The sequence below is a fragment of the Nerophis ophidion genome, linkage group LG06 (genome assembly GCF_033978795.1).
Source record: "Nerophis ophidion isolate RoL-2023_Sa linkage group LG06, RoL_Noph_v1.0, whole genome shotgun sequence".
NCBI classification, from domain to species: domain Eukaryota; kingdom Metazoa; phylum Chordata; class Actinopteri; order Syngnathiformes; family Syngnathidae; genus Nerophis; species Nerophis ophidion.
The window spans coordinates 5,912,441-5,931,524 of NC_084616.1; the positions used below are offsets into that span (position 1 = coordinate 5,912,441).

Sequence of the window (19,084 nt, forward strand, 5' to 3'; positions counted from 1 at the left end):
CAACGTTGATTAAACGTCGTCAAAAAGCATGTTGTTTCAAAGTTCTATTTGTGTTGTAGCATTTTGTTTGGGAAATAACCAAAATTCAACGGTCAATCAACGTCAGAACCAAACATTGGTTTAACGTCGTCAAAAAGCATGTTGTTTCCACGTTGTATTTGTGTTGTAGAATATCTGTTTGGAAATGACCAAAATTCAACGGTCAAATCGACGCATGATTAAACGTTGTCAAAACGCATGTTGTTCCAACGTTGTACTTGTGTTGTTGAATATTGGTTGGGAAATTATCAAAATTCAACAGTCAAATCGACTCAGGAACCCAACATTGATTAAACGTCGTCAAAAAAGCATGTTGTTTCAACGTTGTATTTGTGTTGTAGAATATTGGTTTGGAAAATACCAAAATTCAACGGTCAAATTGGCACAGGAACCCAACATTGATTAAACGGCGTCAAAAAGCATGTTGTTTCAACGTTGTATTTGTGTTGTAGAATATTTTTGGGGAAATAACCAAAATTCTACAGTCAATCAACGTCAGAACCGAACATTGAATTAACGTCGTCAAAAAGCATGTTGTTTCCACGTTGTATTTGTGTTGTAGAATATCGGTTTGGAAACAACCAAAATTCAACGGTCAAATCGACGCATGATTAAACGTTGTCAAAAAGCATGTTGTTCCAACGTTGTACTTGTTGTTGAATATTGGTTGGGAAATGATCAAAATTCAACGGTCAAATCGACGCACGAACCCAACATTGATTAAACGTTGTCAAAGAGCATGTTGTTGCAACGTTGTATTTGTGTTGTAGCATTTTGTTTGGGAAATAACCAAAATTCAACGGTCAATCAACATCAGAACCAAACATTGAATTAACGTTGTCAAAAAGCATGTTGTTTCCACGTTGTATTTGTGTTGTAGAATATTGTTTGGGAAATAACCAAAATTCAACGGTCAATCAACATCAGAACCAAACATTGAATTAACGTTGTCAAACAGCATGTTGTTTCCACGTTGTATTTGTGTTGTAGAATATCGGTTTGGAAATGACCAAAATTCAACGGTCAAATCGACGCAAGATTAAACGTTGTCAAAACGCATGTTGTTCCAACATTGTACTTGTGTTGTTGAATATTGGTTGGGAAATGATCAAAATTCAACGGTCAAATCGATGCAGGAACCCAACGTTGATTAAACGTCGTCAAAAAGCATGTTGTTTCAAAGTTCTATTTGTGTTGTAGCATTTTGTTTGGGAAATAACCAAAATTCAACGGTCAATCAACGTCAGAACCAAACATTGGTTTAACGTCGTCAAAAAGCATGCTGTTTCCACGTTGTATTTGTGTTGTAGAATATCTGTTTGGAAATGACCAAAATTCAACGGTCAAATCGACGCATGATTAAACGTTGTCAAAACGCATGTTGTTCCAACGTTGTACTTGTGTTGTTGAATATTGGTTGGGAAATGATCAAAATTCAACAGTCAAATCGACTCAGGAACCCAACATTGATTAAACGTCGTCAAAAAAGCATGTTGTTTCAACGTTGTATTTGTGTTGTAGAATATTGGTTTGGAAAATACCAAAATTCAAAGGTCAAATTGGCACAGGAACCCAACATTGATTAAACGGCGTCAAAAAGCATGTTGTTTCAACGTTGTATTTGTGTTGTAGAATATTTTTGGGGAAATAACCAAAATTCTACAGTCAATCAACGTCAGAACCAAACATTGAATTAACGTCGTCAAAAAGCATGTTGTTTCAATGTTGTATTTGTGTTGTAGAATATTGTTTGGGAAATAACCAAAATTCTACAGTCAATCAACGTCAGAACCGAACATTGAATTAACGTCGTCAAAAAGCATGTTGTTTCCACGTTGTATTTGTGTTGTAGAATATCGGTTTGGAAACAACCAAAATTCAACGGTCAAATCGACGCATGATTAAACGTTGTCAAAAAGCATGTTGTTCCAACGTTGTACTTGTGTTGTAGAATATTGGTTGGGAAATGATCAAAATTCAACGGTCAAATCGACGCACGAACCCAACATTGATTAAACGTTGTCAAAGAGCATGTTGTTGCAACGTTGTATTTGTGTTGTAGCATTTTGTTTGGGAAATAACCAAAATTCAACGGTCTATCAACATCAGAACCAAACATTGAATTAACGTTGTCAAAAAGCATGTTGTTTCCACGTTGTATTTGTGTTGTAGAATATTGTTTGGGAAATAACCAAAATTCAACGGTCAATCAACATCAGAACCAAACATTGAATTAACGTTGTCAAACAGCATGTTGTTTCCACGTTGTATTTGTGTTGTAGAATATTGTTTGGGAAATAACCAAAATTCAACGGTCAATCAACATCAGAACCAAACATTGAATTAACGTTGTCAAACAGCATGTTGTTTCCACGTTGTATTTGTGTTGTAGAATATCGGTTTGGAAATGACCAAAATTCAACGGTCAAATCGACGCAAGATTAAACGTTGTCAAAACGCATGTTGTTCCAACATTGTACTTGTGTTGTTGAATATTGGTTGGGAAATGATCAAAATTCAACGGTCAAATCGACGCAGGAACCCAACATTGATTAAACGTCGTCAAAAAAGCATGTTGTTTCAACGTTGTATTTGTGTTCTAGAATATTGTCTGGGAAATAACCAAAATTCTACAGTCAATCAACGTCAGAACCCAACATTGAATTAACGTCGTCAAAAAGCATGTTGTTTCCACATTGTATTTGTGTTGTAGAATATCGGTTTGGAAATGACCCAAATTCAACGGTCAAATCGACGTAGGAACCCAACATTGATTAAACGTCGTCAAAAAGCATGTTGTTTCCACGTTGTATTTGTGTTGTAGAATATCGGTATGGAAATGACCAAAATTCAACGGTCAAATTGACGCATGATTAAACGTTGTCAAAATGCATGTTGTTTCCACGTTGTATTTGTGTTGTAGAATATCGGTTTGGAAATGACCAAAATTCAACAATCAAATCGACGCAGGAACCCAACATTCTACAGTCAATCAACGTCAGAACCCAACATTGAATTAACGTTGTCAAAAAGCATGTTGTTTCCACGTTGTATTTGTGTTGTAGAATATCGGTTTGGAAATGACCAAAATTCAATGGTCAAATCGACGCAGGAACCCAACACTGATTAAACGTCGTCAAAACGCATGTTGTTCCAACGTTGTACTTGTGTTGTAGAATATTGGTTGGGAAATGATCAAAATTCAACAATCAAATCGACGCAGGAACCCAACATTCTACAGTCAATCTACGTCAGAACCAAACATTGAATTAACGTCGTCAAAAACCATGTTGTTTCCACGTTGTATTTGGGTTGTAGAATATCGGTTTGGAAATGACCAAAATTCAACGGTCAAATCGACGCAGGAACCCAACATTGATTAAACGGCGTCGAAAAGCATGTTGCTTCAATGTTGTATTTGTGTTGTAGAATATCGGTTTGGAAATGACCAAAATTCAACGGTCAAATCGACGCATGATTAAACGTTGTCAAAACGCATGTTGTTCCAACGTTGTACTTGTGTTGTAGAATATTGGTTGGGAAATGATCAAAATTCAACAATCAAATCGACGCAGGAACCCAACATTGATTAAACGGCGTCGAAAAGCATGTTGCTTCAATGTTGTATTTGTGTTGTAGAATATCAGTTTGGAAATGACCAAAATTCAACGGTCAAATCGACGCATGATTAAACGTTGTCAAAACGCATGTTGTTCCAACGTTGTACTTGTGTTGTAGATTATTGGTTGGGAAATGATCAAAATTCAACAATCAAATTGACGCAGGAACCCAACATTCTACAATCAATCTACGTCAGAACCCAACATTGAATTAACGTCGTCAAAAACCATGTTGTTTACACGTTGTATTTGGGTTGTAGAATATCGGTTTGGAAATGACCAAAATTCAACGGTCAAATCGACGCAGGAACCCAACATTGATTAAACGTCGTCAAAAAGCATGTTGTTTCAATGTTGTATTTGTGTTGTTGAATATCGGTTTGGAAATGACCAAAATTCAACGGTCAAATCGACGCATGATTAAACGTTGTCAAAACGCATGTTGTTCCAATGTTGTATTTGTGTTGTTGAATATTGGTTGGGAAAATACCAAAATTCAACGGTCAAATCGACGCAGAAACCCAACATTGATTAAATGTCGTCAAAAAGCATGTTGTTTAAATGTTGTAGAATATTGGTTGGGAAGTGACTAAAATTACATGGTCAAATCAACGTCAAAACCCAACATTGATTAAACGGCGTCAAAAAGCATGTTGTTCCAACGTTGTATTTGTGTTGCAGAATATTGTTCGGGAAGTGACCAAAATTCAAGGATCAAATCGACGCAGGAACCCAACATTGAATTAACGCCGTCAAAAAGCATGTTGTTTCAATGTTGTATTTGGGTTGTAGAATATCGGTTTGGAAATGACCAACATTAAACGGTCAAATCGACGCATGATTAATCGTTGTCAAAACGCATGTTCCAACGTTGTACATTTATTGTTGAATATTGGTTGGGAAATGATCAAAATTCAACGGTCAAATCGACGCAGAACCCAACATTGATTAAAGGTCGTCAAAAAGCATGTTGTTTCCACGTTGTATTTGTGTTGTAGAATATCGGTTTGGAAATGACCAAAATTCAACGGTCAAATTAACATCAGAACCCAACATTGAATTAACGTCGTCAAAAAGCATGTTGTTTCCACGTTGTATTTGTGTTGTAGAATATTGTTTGGGAAATGACCAAAATTCAATGGTCGAATTAACATCAGAACCCAACATTGAATTAACGTCGTCAAAAAGCATGTTGTTTCCACGTTGTATTTGTGTTGTAGAATATTGTTTGGGAAATGACCAAAATTCAATGGTCGAATTAACATCAGAACCCAACATTGAATTAACGTCGTCAAAAAGCATGTTGTTTCCACGTTGTATTTGTGTTGTAGAATATTGTTTGGGAAATGACCAAAATTCAATGGTCGAATTAACATCAGAACCCAACATTGAATTAACGTCGTCAAAAAGCATGTTGTTCCAACGTTGTATTTGTGTTGTAGAATATCGGTTTGGAAATGACCAAAATTCAACGGTCAAATTGGCACAGGAACCCAACATTGATTAAACGTCGTCAAAAAGCATGTTGTTTCAACGTTGTATTTGTGTTGTGGAATTTTGTTTGGGAAATAACCAAAATTCTACAGTCAATCAACGTCAGAACCAAACATTGAATTAACGCCGTCAAAAAGCATGTTGTTTCCACGTTGTATGTGGGTTGTAGAATATCGGTTTGGAAACGACCAAAATTCAACGGTCAGATTGATGCATGATTAAACGTTGTCAAAACGCATGTTGTTCCAATGTTGTACTTGTGTTGTTGAATATTGGTTGGGAAATGATCAAAATTCAACGGTCAAATCGACGCAGGAACCCAATGTTGATTAAACGTCGTCAAAAAGCATGTTGTTTCAAAGTTCTATTTGTGTTGTAGCATTTTGTTTGGGAAATAACCAAAATTCAACGGTCAATGAACGTCAGAACCAAACATTGGTTTAACGTCGTCAAAAAGCATGTTGTTTCCACGTTGTATTTGTGTTGTAGAATATCTGTTTGGAAATGACCAAAATTCAACGGTCAAATCGACGCATGATTAAACGTTGTCAAAACGCATGTTGTTCCAACGTTGTACTTGTGTTGTAGATTATTGGTTGGGAAATGATCAAAATTCAACAGTCAAATCGACTCAGGAACCCAACATTGATTAAACGTCGTCAAAAAAGCATGTTGTTTCAACGTTGTATTTGTGTTGTAGAATATTGGTTTGGAAAATACCAAAATTCAACGGTCAAATTGGCACAGGAACCCAACATTGATTAAACGGCGTCAAAAAGCATGTAGTTTCAACGTTGTATTTGTGTTGTAGAATATTTTTGGGGAAATAACCAAAATTCTACAGTCAATCAACGTCAGAACCAAACATTGAATTAACGTCGTCAAAAAGCATGTTGTTTCAATGTTGCATTTGTGTTGTAGAATATTGTTTGGGAAATAACCAAAATTCTACAGTCAATCAAAGTCAGAACCGAACATTGAATTAACGTCGTCAAAAAGCATGTTATTTCCACGTTGTATTTGTGTTGTAGAATATCGGTTTGGAAATGACCAAAATTCAACGGTCAAATCGACGCATGATTAAACGTTGTCAAAACGCATGTTGTTCCAACGTTGTACTTGTGTTGTAGATTATTGGTTGGGAAATGATCAAAATTCAACGGTCAAATCGACGCAGGAAACCAACATTGATTAAACGTCGTCAAAAAGCATGTTGTTTCAACGTTGTATTTGTGTTGTAGAATATTGGTTGGGAAATAACCAAAATTCTACAGTCAATCAACGTCAGAACCAAACATTGAATTAACGTAATCAAAAAGCATGTTGTTTCCACGTTGTATTTGTGTGGTAGAATATCGGTTTGGAAAAGACCAAAATTCAACAGTAAAATCGACGCAGGAACCCAACATTGATTAAACGTCGTCAAAAAACATGTTGTTTCAACGTTGTATTTGTGTTGTAGAATATTGGTTGGGAAGTGACTAAAATTCCATGTTCAAATCAACATCATAACCCAACATTGATTAAATGCTGTCAAAAAGCATTGTCACAATCCGCTGCCCGGATCGTTTGTTATTTGGATTTTGGGTTTGTTTGTGCACTTCCTGGTTTGTTCTGTCGCCATGCCTGCTCCTTGTTTCCGGACTCTCACCTGTTTGTTGATTACCATCCTTATTCAAGCCTGCATTTTCTGTGACACGCTCTCGCATCCTAGAGTTTTGTTCCACGCAACAAGTGACGACGCTAACTCCCGACTTTTGGTAATCCTGCCTTTTCTCGCTAGCTTCCGCGCTTAGCCTTTGTGTTTTGCTAGCTCTTTGCTTTGCCTGTTGTGCCCGATACTAGTGTTTCTGTTTGATTCCCTAGCTCACATGCTAGTAGCTCTTTGTTTGCCTTTTCATGCCTAGTGCAAGTTTTCTGTTTGTAGCCAGTTCTTTAGTTGAATAAGTCATTGTTTCTTACTTTTACGCTGTGTCCGAGCCCGAACTGCATCTTGGAAGAAGCACCATCACCACCATGCCTGGCAAACGTCACAAGCATGTTGTTTCAACGTTGTCTTCGACTATTGTTTGGGAAATGACCAAAATTCAACAACCAAATCGACTCAGGAACCCAACATTTATTAAACGTTGTGAAAAAGCGTGTTGTTTCAACGTTGTATTTGTGTTGTTGAGTATTGTTTGGGAAATGACCAAAAATTCAATGGTCAAATTAACGTCAAAACCCAACATCGAATTAACGTCGTCAAAAAGCATGTTGTTTCAACGTTGTATTTGTGTTGTAGAACAGTGGTCAACGCTTGATCATTTTTCCTGCGGCCCGGCGGGGGGTGGGGGGGGGCAATTTTTTATATATATATATTTTTTTTGTCATGAAAAAGGGAGTTTTTTTTGGGTTGGTGCATTAATTGTAAGTGTATCTTGTGTTGTTTATGTTGATTTAATTAAAATATAAAAAAATGAATAAAATAAAAAATAATAAAACATTCTTCTGCGGCCCGGTACCAATCGAACCCGGTGGTTGGGGACCACTGATGTAGAATATTGGTTGGGAGATTATCAAAATTCAATAGTCAAATTAACGTCAGAACCCAACATTGTATAAAAATTGTTAAAAAGGATGTTGTTTCAACGTTGTATTTGTGTTGTAGGATATTGGTTGGGAAATGACCAAATTTCAACGGTCAAATGCTGTGACGAACTGGAGAAAGCCGGAAAATACTTTTTTTTATTAGGCTTTCACTTTTGGATGAGTTGAAAGAAACTCCGCATGGTTTAATTGGTCTGGTGTGAAGACAATCACCCAAACCCCGGTGCAGCTGAAGGAATCAAGTTTTCAGCGCGGCGGGAAAGTGTGAGGACCGCGCCACACGTGCAGGATGTGACGCGCCCATCATAATGAAAGCCAGTGCAAAGTGACTGCCAAACTAACGCAAATTGAATCAGGCATTCCAATTTTAACCTTGTGACTCCCACCACGGCGGCCGGTCTCAATGTTGAAGACCCCCCCCTGACAGCATAAAAGCCCCCAAACCCACCCCCGTCTCCATCTGTCAGTCATTTTGTTATCTTTCTTCCAGTTATCCTCCTGTCGCTCTTTCCCTCATTTTCTATGACCCCCAAACCCACCAATACAACCCCCCATACAGAACACAAAGAAAGTAATTTCTTAATATGGCTGAGCTCCTCGAACAGAAAAGCAATGCTGCCCTCTGCTGGACATTATTATGTGTGCATGGACTTTCAGCAGCTGGGACTGTGGTTCAAGTTTAAGTTAAAGTACCAATCATTGTCACACACACACACACACACACACACACACTAGATGTGGCTAAATTATTCTCTGCATTTGACCCATCACCTTTGATCACCCCCTGGGAGGTGAGGGGAGCAGTGAGCAGCAGCGGTGGCCGCGCCCGGGAATCATTTTGGTGATTTAACCCCCAATTCCAACCCTTGATACTGAATGCCAAGCATGGGTCCCAGTTTTACAGTCTTTGGTATGACTCGGCCGGGGTTTGAACTCACAACCTACCCAGCTCAGGGCGGACACTCTAACCCAGGGGTGTCAAACTCATTTTAGAAGGGAAAAATCTACTCCCGAGTGGACCGGACTGGTAAAATCACGGCACGATCACTTAAAGGGGAACATTATCAGCAGACCTATGTAAGCGTCAATATATACCTTGATGGTGCAGAAAAAAGACCATCTATTTTTTTAACCGATTTCCGAACTCTAAATGGGTGAATTTTGGCGAATTAAACGCCTTTCTGTTTATCGCGCTGGAGGCGATGACGTCAGAATGTGACGTCGCCGAGGTAACACACCCGCTTTTTTCATTCTCAACACATTACAAACACCGGGTCTCAGCTCTGTTATTTTCCGTTTTTTTGACTATTTTTTGGAACCTTGGAGACGTCATGCCTCGACGGAGTGTTGTCGGAGGGTGTAACAACACTAACAGGGAGGGATTCAAGTTGCACCACCGGCCCGAAGATGCCAAAGTGTCGGCCGCCAGACCCCCATTGAATGTGCCAGTGTCTCCACATTTGACCGGCGATGCTAAGACAGACATGGCACAGAGATTAATGGATGACCTGCAGATGCATTTGCAACGATAGTCAACGAAATCAGAAAGGTGAGTTTTGTTGATGTTGACTGCCAGCTAATCGATGCTAACATGCTACGCTAATCGATGCTAACATGCTATTTACCGGCGGTGCTAAAGCAGACATGGAACAGAGATGTATGGATAACCTGTAGATGCATTTGCAACTATATTACGTTTCCTTCCACCCACATTTAATGCGAAACAAACACTTACCAATCGACGGATTTAAGTTGCTCCAGTGTCAAAAGATGCGAAAGTCCTGATCGTTTGGTCCGCACATTTTACCGGCGATGCTAACGCAGCTATTCGGCCATGCTATGGCTATGAATAGCGTCAATAGCTTCAGTTTCTTCTTCAATATTTTCATACTCCAACCATCTGTTTCAATACATGCGTAATCTGTTGAATCGCTTAAGTCGCTGAAATGCAAGTTTGAATCCGAGCTAATGTCGCTATATCTTGCTGTGGTATTCCCATTGTTTGTTTACATTGTCAGCGCTGTGTGACGTCACAGGGAGATGGCCACTGTCTTCGCAGAGAGTCGAAAATAAGGCACTTTAAAGCTTTTTTAGGGATATTCCGAGTTCGGTAAAATTTTGAATAAAACTTCAAAAAATACAACAAGCCACTGGGAACTGATTTTTATTGTTTTTAACCCTTTTGAAATTGTGATAATGTTCCCCTTTAAAAATAAAGAGAACTTCAGGTGTTTTTTTTTTGTTTAAAAATAGAACAAGCACATTCTGAAAATGTACAAATCATAATGTTGTTGTTGTTTTTTTTACACTTACATGTTGTGGTTTCATCGTATTTGGTCCGTTCATTCTATTTCCAGTTATGAAACGCAAATCCAAAAACAAAGTTAGGGCCGTTTTTCGAATTTTTATTATATACCAGTGGTCCCCAACCTTTTTGTATCCGTGTCAACGCTTAATAATTTTATTATTATTTGTTTTCCTTTTTTTTTTCTTTTTCATGAAAAAGGGACGTTTTTGTCATGAAAAATTGAGGTTTTTGTGGTTGGTGCACTAATTGTAAGTGTATATTGTGTTTTTTACGTTGATTTTATTAGTAAAATAATTTACTTTTTTTTTTTTTATAAAAATGAATAAAAAATTCTTCTGCGGCCCGGTGGTTGGGGACCACTGCTATATATGGCTGATTTGAAAACACACAAAAAGGGTTGATTTTCATTCAAATATTGCCATAATTTTTTTTTTGGGTTGCCGTTTTCCTTTTATGTATTTTTATTTTTCCAGACAAACACAAAAATCAAACATATGTTCATCCAAAATGCAAAAATGCATGTTTATCTGTGTGATGACGACTTGAACCGGAAGCAGTATTTTAGCTTTTCCTTTGCGTTTAGCATTTTTTTTTTTTTTTTAGCATGACGCTAACATCTTTTAAAAAAGTCTCATTAAATTGTCACACTTTTGTTTCAGAAATTAAAATTGAAAAAAAATGACCTGAAATTAGTATTTTGATTTGCATTTAAAAATTGGAAATAGAATGAACACAAGGCACACGGACCGTATTCTATCTTGGTCGTTATTTATACTTTTTGAATAAATGCTGCAATAATGATCATCAGTCAACTCATTGGTGTTCATTTTCAATCTATCAAGATAAAAAACGTAACATCAAAATCAAATTACAGAATGTTATTTACGTAGTTTGCTCATTTTCCTCGACTGGTGCACTAACATGTGGTTTATTTATTTTTGTACATATGTAGCATCATCTACAAAAGATACAAAGGATTGCTATTGTGACATCTAGTGGACACATTTAGAACAGCAGTTTCTTTCATTCTAAAATTTGGGTTCATTTTTCTACTTGGCAAACTCATCAAATGGGCCAAATAAAACCTGTTCGCGGGCCTGACCCGGCCCCGGGGCCGTACCTTTGACACCCCTGCTCTAACCACTAGACCAGGGGTCGGGAACCTTTTTGGCTGAGAGAGCCGTGAAAGCCAAATATTTCACGATATATTTCCGTAAGAGCCATATAACATTTTTCGACACTGAATACAACAAAATTTGTGCATTTTTAAGTATGACCAACATTTGTAGAGCATAATAAGTCTCTTATTCTTTTTAACAACATTGTTATTATAAAAGTTAACCAATAACACATATAATACTTCTTACCATTAATGCGACTTCTTGAACAGGTGCGGTAGAAAACGGATGGTTAGATTAAAATGCATGAGAATGTTTTATAATTTGAACGTTATTTTTGAAACTGTGATTACCCGCGGAATTATTCATTACTTATCGTGTTAAGCAATGTCAGCTAAGATTTAACTGAGAGCCATAGGTTCCCTACCCCTGGTTTAAGCATTAGACACTTTTTTACCTGCACCCTGCCTCCCGCTGTTTCCCACATCTACAAAGCAATTAGCTACCGACTGCCACCTACTGATACGGAAGAGTATTACACGGTTACTCGGCATAGCTCGGTTGGTAGAGTGGCCGTGCTAGCAACCTGAGGGTTCCAGGTTCGATTCCCGCTTCAGCCATCCTTGTCACTGCCGTTGTGTCCTTGGGCAAGACACTTTACCCACCTGCCCCCAGTGCCACCCACACTGCTTTAAATGTAACTTAGATATTGGATGTCACTATGTAAAGCGCTTTGAGTCACCAGAGAAAAGCGCTATATAAATATAATTATCTGAGGGCCATATGTAATCATCCAAAGAGCCACATCTGGCTCTAGAGCCATAGGTTCCCTACCCCTGCACTAGACCAGTTTTTTTTTACCTGGCACATTGTTTTCATTGAAAAAATCCCAAGTCACAACACCAGCAGAAATCATTAAAAACCGAAACTCAAAATGTGTTCTGGCAATTGTTGAATATGAGCAAGCATGCATGACTATAGCTCTTGTCTCAAAGTAGGTGTACTGTCACTTTTTTGCTGTCTTACGCTCCTATTTTGGTGTTTTTTTTTCCTTTTTGTTGGTATTTTTCCGTAACGGTTTCATGTCTTCCTTGAGCGCTGTTCCCCGGCTTTGTTTTTTTGCAATTGAGACTATCGAAGTCAGGGGTAGGGAACCTGCGGCTCTAGAGCCAGATGTGGCTCTTTGGATAACTGCACCTGGCTCGCAGATAAATCTTAGCTGACATTGCTTAACACTCAATCATCAATCAATCAATATTTACTTATATAGCCCTAAATCACTAGTGTCTCAAAGGGCTGCCCAAACCACTACGTCATCCTCGGTAGGCCCACATAAGGGCAAGGAAAAACTCACACCCAGTGGGACATCGGTGACAATAATGACCCAGTGGGACGTCGCTGACAATGATGACTATGAGAACCTTGGAGAGGAGGAAAGCAATGGATGTCGAGATAAGTAATCATTGATTCCGCTGGTAATCACAGGGTTAAAAATAACGTACAAAATTAAAAACATTCTCATGCATTTTATTCCATCAATCCAATGGTAAGAAGTATTTCATTTATTATCTTTTAGCTTCAGAATAGCAATGTTATTAAAAAGAATAAGAGACTTGTTTTACTCTAAAAATGTTAGTCTAACTTAAAAATGCGTTAATTTAGTTGTATTCAGTGTTAAAAAAAAATATTGACACTCAACAACGGCACATAAATTGCGAATTTTAATTACTGGTGTGCAACCCAATTAGGTGAAATTACATAATCTCTCACGGCACACTGGTGTGCCGCGGCACAGTGGTTGAAAAACACTGCACTAGACCACTGAGTAGGTTAGTGAGTCTGGAAGTCTACAAATCCAATTGTAAAACTTTTTTTGGGGGGGGTGGTGTAACAACAATACAATGTGTAAAGAATAAAGATTAATACCTCAATAACTTACCCAAAAATAGCAACTTGTAGAGCCCAGACCTATGCCAAAGCCATGTCTGCTGTGTGAAGCTTACATTTATAAACCCGGGCAGGAATAAAACGAAACAAAACTTGACATAAATGTGTCTCTTTTAGGTCTACAGCAACATAAATGTGTCTCTTTTAGGCCTACAACAACATAAATGTGTCTCTTTTAGGCCTACAGCAACACAGCTAGCCTGCTAACAAGTTAGCTGAAAGCTAATTCGCGGGGCGCCGGGAGAGCACAACTTACTGTCACGTGGTAGACGGCAGACTGACGTCACACACGACGTCTGCTGGGACATGTGACGTTCAATGACCCCAAAAAAAAAAAAGGAAATCACAGCATTAAACTTAGAATAATACAAATCGCAAAATAAAGACTCACATTACTTAAGGTGTAAATGTGATGAACTAGATAAGATGACGTTAAAATAAAATGACATCAAAACAAGAACAGTACTAAGCAATTGAGATATGTTCCACATGCATGACTAGTTGGATTGACAAAAATCCTGACTACCAGCAATACTGTTACAGCACAGCTCCACCTGCTGGATTTAGTGGTTCACTGGCCCCAATACAAGCAGACAAAAGCACCAAATAGGTACACAGTTTGCCTTTACACCACCCCTCGAAAGTTCTGTGGAAATTACGTACGTTTATGCATAAACTGCAGCTAACAAATTAGCATATTTACCTGCATGCAAGGCGAACTTTCCTCGTTAAAAACCATTAATGGGGTAAAAATTGCTTTTGTCCGATTAATCACAGGGTTTTTGCAGATTAACTACGACATTTGCAGGTTGATTACCATTAAATATAATTATTTTGATTTCCGGCTTCACGGTGGCAGAGGGGTTAGTGCGTCTGCCTCACAATACGAAGGTCCTGCAGTCCTGGGTTCAAATCCAGGCTCGGGATCTTTCTGTGTGGAGTTTGCATGTTCTCCCCGTGAATGCGTGGGTTCACTCCGGGTACTCCGGCTTCCTCCCACTTCCAAACACATGCACCTGGGGATAGGCCCCTCCCACCTCCAAAGACATGCACCTGGGGATAGGCCCCTCCCACCTCCAAAGACATGCACCTGGGGATAGGCCCCTCCCACCTCCAAAGACATGCACCTGGGGATAGGTTGATTGGCAACACTAAATGGTCCCTAGTGTGTGAATGTGAGTGTGAATGTTGTCTGTCTATCTGTGTTGGCCCTGTGATGAGGTGGCGACTTGTCCAGGGTGTACCCCGCCTTCCGCCCGATTGTAGCTTAGATAGGCACCAGCGCCCCCCGCCACCCCGAAAGGGAATAAGCGGTAGAAAATGGATGGATGGATATTTTGATTCCCCTGAATGAACTCTCCTTATGGAATCAATAAAGTACTATCTACCTATCTATCTATCGATCCATCTATCTATCTATCTATCTATCAATCTATGTTAACCACTATTCATGGTGTTCCATTGTCGGGTTCAAACACTGATGACATCTATTAAACAGACAAGAAGCAAGGAATCATGCAGAGACAAGAGTTCAATTTGTCTCAATGAGGAGAGACGTTTGGGGCTGCACACTCAGTTACTCTAAGGTCCAGCCCCACGTGCTCCTCTATTTATTTGGTAGGTCCCTGGTTACATCGCTGAGACTGCCGCTGAAGGAAGGGAGGTAATTTCAGCAGCCCCAGTTAGAGACGATATATGATTAATCAAGAAATGCAAATGTGCTGACACTCGTGATATCGCCCTGTCTTTGATTTGTTTACAACACGGTACTCGATGTTCTGGACACAAACACTGATAAGAGACGACTGCAATTCAAGATTGCAAGTTGTCCCTTTGCACGGATTGAAAAGTAAAATCTTCAGCACAATTGGTAATAACTATAGCAACAGCCTTTAAGCATAAGAGTTGCATGATAATTTACACATAATTATTTTGATATAATCTAATCTATCCTATTCGTTTCTATAATCTAATATATCTAATCTATTCTTTTGTCCGATTAATCACAAAGCTTTTGCAGATTAACTTTGGGTAATTACCACTAAATATGATTATTTTAACCAATATTTATGGTGTTTTATTCTGTATGAGCAAAGAGACTCAATAAAGAGCATATTTACTGTATGCACTCAAATAAAATAACAAAAGCGTGTGCAAACTATAAATCTGGGTGTTCTACCAGTGGCCGTGTTGCGTCTGCACGTGACAACAAACACACAAGCGGTGCAGACGCCCGTTTTTTTAAAACGAGGTTTGTGCATGTACTATAAAAGCTGTCACCATGGAGACACTCATTTCCCTCCACATTCATGTGACCAAGCTTTCCAAACTGTGCTGTTTTTCTAAGTTGTTGAACACGCAGCACACATATATAAAATGTCCCACTTGTTATGCAATATAGAACTGCAATCTGGAAAACACAGCTGACAAAAACTGCAATAGTGCACTGGAATAATCCAAAAGCAAGAACATTAACATCGCATTAAGTTTTTTTAATATGGAAGTTGTATAAATACTTATCCTGTATATGAAAAATGAATGATTTCCAATTTTTTTTGATATGGGAGTTGTATAAATACTTATCCTGTATATGAAAAATGAATACTTTCCCATTTTTTTTATTTTTTTTTTACTACAGATCAGACCTATAGTCATTTTATCAATTTAAAGATGCTGGGTGTCAAACTTTGTATTTATAAATAAAATACAAAAAAAAAAGCAGTAAAATATGTCTTAGCTGCTGAACAGTTGTTTGAAGACGGCTTAACTGATTCCAACTATCCTAAAACCCATCCACCCATCCATCTTCTTCCGCTTATCCGAGGTCGGGTCGCGGGGGCGGCAACCTAAGCAGGGAAGCCCCAGACTTTTCTCTCCCCAGCCACTTCGTCTAGCTCTTCCCGGGGGATCACGAGCCGTTCCCAGGCCAGCCGGGAGGCATAGTCTTCCCAACGTGTCCTGGGTCTTCCCCGTGGCCTCCTACCGGTTGGACGTGCCCTAAACACCTCCCTAGAGAGGCGTTCGGGTGGCATCCTGACCAGATGCCCGAACCACCTCATCTGGCTCCTCTCCATGTGGAGGAGCAGCGGCTTTACTTTGAGTTCCTCCCGGATGGCATAGCTTCTCACCCTATTTCTCATTCCGGCCGCTTGTACCCGTGATCTTGTCCTTCCGGTCATAACCCAAAGCTCATGACCATAGGTGAGGATGGGAACGTGGATCGACTGGTAAATTGAGAGCTTTGCCTTCCGGCTCAGCTCCTTCTTCACCACAACGAATCGATACAACGTCCGCATTACTGAAGACGCCGCACCGCATCTCACGATCCACTCTTCCCTCACTTGTGTACAAGACTCTGAGGTACTTGAACTCCTCCACTTGGGGCAGGGTCTCCTCCCCAACCCGGAGATGGCACTCCACCCTTTTCCGGGCGAGAACCTGACTCAAAGGTGTTTAGTCTCACTAGTCGCTTCACACTGCGAACCGATCCAGTGAGAGCTGAAGATCCTGGCCAGATGAAGCCATCAGGACCACGTCATCTGCAAAAAGCAGAGACCTAATCCTGCGGTCACCAAACCGGATCCCCGCAACACCCTGACTACGCCTAGAAATTCTGTCCATAAAAGTTATGAACAGAATGGGTGACAAAGGGCAGTCCAAACCTTCACTGGAAAGGGTCCGACTTACTGCCGGCAATGCGGACCAAGCTCTGGCACTGATCATACAGGGAGCGGACCGCCACAATCAGACAGTCCGATACCCCATACTCTCTGAGCACTCCCCACAGGACTTCCCGAGGGACACGGTCCAATGCCTTCTCCAAGTCCACAAAGCACATGTAGACTGGTTGGGCAAACTCCCATGCACCCTCAAGAACCCTGCCGAGAGTATAGATCTGGTCCACAGTTCCACGACCAGGACAAAAACCACACTGTTCCTCCTGAATCCGAGGTTGGACTATCCGACGTAGCCTCCTCTCCAGTACACCTGAATAGACCTAAAGAGAAGGGAAATATAATCTTAGAGGGAAAATCTAATTTAAAACATTTCTATGCACGTACAACACTGAAAACCTTCAGCATATCAGCATGCAGAACTAAATTATGGAATGGATTAAGTAAAGAAGTTAAACGTTGTACGGATATGATCCAGTTTGAGAGGTTGTTCAAATGAACAGTGCTTACAAAGTACAAATACGACAAATTATTATTGGGAAGGGGCTATTTTTCCTCTCAGTATGCTTATCATGACTAACTTCATTATATCTATTACAAAAACTCTATGTTAATTATTCACGGATGTCATTGTGCTACAAAAAGAAGTTGTCAGGTTCCAACCCCTGATGACATATATTAAACAGAATAGGAAGCAAGGAATCATGCAGAGACAGAGTTCAATTCGGCTCAATGAGGAGAGACGTTTTGGGCTGTACTCTTAGTAACAGATCCCACCTACGCTCTAAGGTCCAGACCCATGTGCTCCTCTATTTATTTGGGAGGTCCCTGCTTACAACACTGAGGCTGCTTCTGAAGGAAGGGGGGTGATTTCAGCAGCCCCAGTTAGACACAATATATGATTATTCAGAAATGCAAATGTACTGACACTCGTAATATCGCCCTGTCTCTGCTTTGTCTGCGTCACGGTACTCGATGTTCTGGACACAAACCCTGATAAGAGACGACTTGTCAAGTCAAGTCAAGTCAAGTCAAGTCAATTTTATTAATACAGCACATTTACAAAAACTTTTAAATTGAACTAAAGTGCTTTACGGGTTGAAAAAAAGCATAGAGCAACAGAAACAGAAAAACAAACAAAGAACATAAACAAAGAATGAGCTGAACAAAATAGTGCAAAAAGCAACGTGGTAAAAAGGGGTCGAATAAAAAGTAAAACGTGCTAAATAAGTCTCACCTTAAAACTCATCTGTATACTCTAGCCTTTAAATAGACCTCCTTTTTAGACCAGTTGATCTGCCGCTTCTTTTCTTTCTCCTATGTCCCCCCACTCCCTTGTGGAGGGGGTCCGGTCCGATGACCATGGATGAAGTACTGGCTGTCCAGAGTCGAGACCCAGGATGGACCGCTCGTCGGGACCCAGGATGGACCGCTCGCCTGTATCGGTTGGGGACATCTCTACGCTGCTGATCTGCCTCCGCTTGAGATGGTTTCCTGTGGACGGGACTCTCGCTGCTGTCTTGGATCCGCTTTGAACTGAACTCTCGCGGCTGTGTTGGAGCCACTATGGATTGAACTTTCACAGTATCATGTTAGACCCGCTCGACATCCATTGCTTTCGGTCCCCTAGAGGGGGGGGGGTTGCCCACATCTGAGGTCCTCTCCAAGGTTTCTCATAGTCAGCATTGTTACTGGCGTCCCACTGGATGTGAATTCTCCCTGCCCACTGGGTGTGAGTTTTCCTTGCCCTTTTGTGGGTTCTTCCGAGGATGTTGTAGTCGTAATGATTTGTGCAGTCCTTTGAGACATTTGTGATTTGGGGCTATATAAATAAACATTGATTGATTGATTGATTGATAAAAAACATAGTAATAAAAAGTGCGACAAATAGAAAAAATAAAACGAAAGTGAAAGGGGGGGGGGGGGTAGGACTAGAAATGGTGGCCTGGTGGGCAGACTCAGCTCAGGGCAAAGGCCAGCGAGAAGAGGTAGGTCTTAAGAAGGGTTTTGAAAACCCCCAGGCTCTGGGCTGACCTAATGTCAGAGCTTGGATTGCAAATTGTGCCTTTGCACGGATAGAAAAGTACAACTTCAGCACAATTGATAATAACCATAGCGACGGCCTTTAAGCATAAGAGTTGTGTGATAACTTGCACATAATAACTTTTAACAGAAGTCAGTAAATGAACGTGTGTATTTGTAAACGCTCTGAAGTGGGAAATAAGTAGGATTAAATAAGCTTAAATTCTTCCTACTCCTTTTCGGACATGATGCAAAGTGAAATGATATGAAATT

At 39.9% G+C, this 19,084-nt stretch overlaps 1 long non-coding RNA gene across 1 annotated transcript in view; it reads right to left on the minus strand.

The window, feature by feature from the left end:
- LOC133553860 (uncharacterized) overlaps positions 1–13,398 on the minus strand; it is a 98,622-nt gene extending 85,224 nt beyond the window's left edge. Inside the window, exon 1 of the long non-coding RNA XR_009806986.1 lies at positions 13,108–13,398. This is a non-coding gene — a long non-coding RNA (uncharacterized LOC133553860). The remainder of the gene's footprint in view (positions 1–13,107) is intronic.
- Between the last annotated feature and the right edge of the window lie 5,686 nt (positions 13,399–19,084).